A 4,090-nucleotide genomic window follows, 5' to 3' on the forward strand; every position below is an offset into this window, starting at 1 on the left:
GGTAGCGCTTCGGGGGTGCGGGGGGGGGGGCCAAAAGGAACCAAGAAGCCATCTACTGCACCAATGTAAAGCATCGGACAGCTAAAGCCATCTACTGAACCAGTGTCCCATCGGACAAGTAGTAGTGGTTACATGCGGTCAGGGGGCGGAGCCTCACCTAGAATTATGGAGGAAAAAGCTGTCAGCTTCAAGTGTGAAGCTGACAGCTTTTTCTCCATTCAGATCGGCTTCTATCAGGTTACAGAGGAGGGAAATCCTCCCCCCCCCCGCCCCGCCGTGTAACCTGCCATGGACGGAGAGCGGAGTGTTAATTACAGGAGGCGCTGCATCCGGCTTTGGACAGCTAGTTAGGTTACACAGCAGCGGGCTTCTCCACTGCTTGTGTAACCTAACTATTGAAGCCAGAGCTGTCACAGACTCTACTCTTTGTTAGAGGCGTGAGCTCTGTGGATGGTTTGGGCCAATGGGCAAAGCGCCTCTGGTCCAAGCTGTCAAAACAAAAAAAGAAAAACACTGAGGCCATCGATCTTGATGCCTCAGCAGTGACGAGCAAGTGAGGGACAGGGAGGCTCCTCCTTGTCTCCTCCCTTCCTCCTTTACGCTAGCTTGGGGACGGGGGGTTGGGGCGGGGGTTCATAAGGTGGGGGTGGAGTTTTGTCCAGCAGGGGCGGTGCTTCGGCCGGGGGCGTGCTGGGGAATGCCTCACCTGGAACAAGAGTTACCGCACGTCACTAAGTAGTTAGTCATATTCAACTGGACTTAAGGGGGAAGTCCCTAGCTTTTTTGCAGCCCAAAAAGGCTAGGGACACCCTCAGGGTGGATGGGGGCTGCTGGATAGTGCACCCTCTTAGCAGTCTGGGACACTCTGCCCCGCATCCCGCCAAGCTCCTGGCAACCAGTGATGTTACTGGTTGCCAGAAGGTCGGTGGGACACCAGTCAGAGCATCCTAGGTTGCTAAGAGCTGGGCAGGGAGATATGTATGGCTCTTAGATACCTGGGATCATGCTCTGGCCAGAAAGGGGTGTGGCAGGCCCTCTGCAAACATTGTGCAGCAGAGCGGCAATGTTGCTCCGCCTGCCGCTCCCCATGTGACCCAAAGAAATGTCACTTGAGGCAACAGCCTCCGGCTGTCTCATTACAGGGACGGCCCTGTCCTTTAGTTCTACTGAGTGCCAGGAAGATACCCCCAGCATTTATAGCCACACAGGTACCTCAGTCAGCAATCACCAGAGAATGTGTCAAGTTAGATGCTGATTGCCCAAGAACAGGATGGGAGGAGTGAACGTTTTGTGGAAACACCCTGTTCTAGTATCTCATGGTGGCAGGGGGTTTGTGACGGGTGTCAATCCTTTAATTTACATGGCTCATGGCGTGAATGTCTGTCAAATCGCTGGTTTAGGTAGAGGATGTTAAAATGGTGTTATATATGTGGGTGATTCCATCAATGAACCCCAAAACACGGGGTTTGTTCCTTATATGAGGATAATGGGCAGAGCCATGAAAATTATTCCTTTCTACACTTTGACCAACTGTACATGCCGAAGAGCTGGTTATATCACCCAAACTGCCCAATATTTTATGTTTCAGGCTTGTTGGCCATCATCAGTGCAGTGTGTGGAAACCATGTCTTCTAGGGAGCTTGTTGGCCATCAACAGTGTGGTGTTTGGAAACCATGGCTTCTGTTGGCCATCATCAGTGTGGTGTATGGAAACCCTGGCTACTAGGGAGGTTGTTGGCCATCATCCATGCAGTGTTTGGAAACCATGGCTTCTAGGGAGCCTGTGGGCCGTTACCAGTGCGTGTTTAGAAACCATGGCTTCTAGGGAGCTTGTTGGCCATCATCAGTACAGTGTTTGGAAACCATGGCTTCTAGGGAGCTTGTGGGCCGTTACCAGTGCGTGTTTAGAAACCATGGCTTCTAGGGAGCTTGTTGGCCATCATCAGTACAGTGTTTGGAAACCATGGCTTCTAGGGAGCTTGTGGGCCGTTACCAGTGCGTGTTTAGAAACCATGGCTTCTAAAGAGCTAGTTGGCCATTACCAGTGCGGTGTTCAGAAACCATGGCTTCTAGGGAGCTTGTTGGCCATCATGAGTGCAGCGTTTGGAGCAGCGGCAGCCATGACTGGGCCCCTGTCCCGGTTCTGAGACACTCTCCTCCCATCCCACTACTGCCATTCGCAGCAATATTTAAGGCCTCCATACATGGCTTGACTTTCTGTGAATCAGCCCTCAGGCTGGACAAGAGAAAATCAATCAATTTCCCCATCAATGCTAACTGTGTGGATAGAGGAATCTGAATGGATACGAAGCTTGGTCTGGCTGGAGGGTTGAGAGGCAGCAGAGCCCGTCGTGTTGTGGGGGTGGCGTCCCAGGGGTGCTCAGAAAGTCACTTGGGTGTGGGACCCCACATTGACTCATTGATGCACTTGGTCACACACCACCTTGCATATTCTGCACATCGCCTCTTGGACAGGCCTTATGGCTAGTCCGGGGCCATATTTTTGCACTCCGGCCCCTAAGGCCTGTCAGCGTGGTGCACTGGCACTTTAGATTTATTTATAGCACTATATGCACTTTTTTATTTTAAATTTGACCCACCGATGCAGCGGGTGCAGGTTCCTTCTGGGCCTTGTTCCTGATGTTGGGAGGAGATTCTGTGCCCTTACATAGGGTTCTCTGTCTCCTCCCACCTAGGAGGGGGGTCTCTCTCTGGGAGTGCCCCTTGCCTAGTACTGTGAGGGACCTGTTTCGGCAGGTTCCCAAAGGATCGGGGTCCACCGGCCTTCGGGTTGGTGGACCAACAGTCTCAATCCCCGTCAGGAGCCTTGCGCCCCGGGGGGGCGGGAATCGAGGTCCCTTCTTTGGAAGAACCAAGCACCCTTGTGCACGTTTTGTGTGCTGCGGTTCACTTTTTTTGTTCACAGGGGGAAGTTTGTTTAGATGCACGTTCCACGGGCTTCAAAAAAAAAAAAAAAAATCTCCACTGCTGGCTATTAGGTTCAGACCTGGAGCCAGCATGTGATTGGATGTAGTCAGTGATTGGTCGATAATTGTCCACGTAGCTTGATTTTTAAATCAACTTTGGACAAGCTAGGTGGTGCTTGCAGGGCCACCCATGGCTTGATTTTCAGCCGATTAAGCAGGAGTTGGCCAAAGTTAGGATAATGGCAGAGGTTTGGATACACGTCTTCTGCAGAGGATGTGAAAGCCGCACTGCCGCGTCAAGGCACCTCTTATAGTGCGGTCCTAACTCTAAACTATGAGAGTCTCCATCCATCGTTTGTTTTGCTTGACCGACTTGGTGCAGCGACGCATGGGGTTTCTCAGCTGCCATTAGGATGTGCAGGATCCCTTGTGTGTTTCTGTGCTTTTAAGGAGGCTGGGCTTCCTCCTGACAAACCTGCACCCAATTTGATATCTTCTGCCCCTATGTGCTCCAAGATGGAGACCACTTCGCAGGGTGACGCTGGCATTCATTTCATTACCGCCATCTATTGGGCGAACGTCCATACCACACATCGCTACCGTAATTCAATTCAACTTTGAAAAGTAATAAATTGATAACATCATAATCTGAGCCGACCTGTGACGATGAAACTGTCACAGGTCAGCTCAATAGATCGGGAAGTGAGGGAACACATACCGCCGCTCGCTCACTTCTCGATCTATCCCTGCAGAGAGGCGTGACTGTCACTCACGTCTATGTGCAGGGATTCCCACCTCCCCTCTCCGATCCTCCAGCGCTGACTGGCGGAACGGATGGGGGAGGGGGCGGGCCCGGCTGGCTCTGCCTCTAGATAGGCAGAGCCAGCTGTCACTCACGCAGCTGGGCGGATCCAGACAGTAATGTAGGGATCCATTCCGGCTGCGGCGTCTCAGTATACTGCGAGCTGTAGCTCGCTATATACTGAGCTTTGGGTCATGGTAGAACGCTAGTTGCTGCAGCCGTGTTCTTGGTACCGTTGTAAACAGCTGTAGATACAAGTTGTCTGACGTCTATACAGCCACCGGATCACTTGTACCGATCGGCGGAGTGAGCTGCACCCCCCCCCCCTCCACCACCACGGGCGGGTACCCCGGGGTCCCCT

General features: G+C 52.5%; 1 protein-coding gene across 1 annotated transcript in view; it reads left to right on the plus strand.

Moving 5' to 3' along the window:
* LOC108801357 (adhesion G protein-coupled receptor E3-like) overlaps positions 1–4,090 on the plus strand; it is a 40,721-nt gene that overhangs the window by 722 nt on the left and 35,909 nt on the right. The gene's annotated exons all lie outside the window — the stretch shown is intronic.

Source organism: Nanorana parkeri, unplaced genomic scaffold, assembly GCF_000935625.1.
Source record: "Nanorana parkeri isolate BGI_ZX_2015 unplaced genomic scaffold, ASM93562v1 scaffold2316, whole genome shotgun sequence".
In the NCBI taxonomy this organism is placed as follows: domain Eukaryota; kingdom Metazoa; phylum Chordata; class Amphibia; order Anura; family Dicroglossidae; genus Nanorana; species Nanorana parkeri.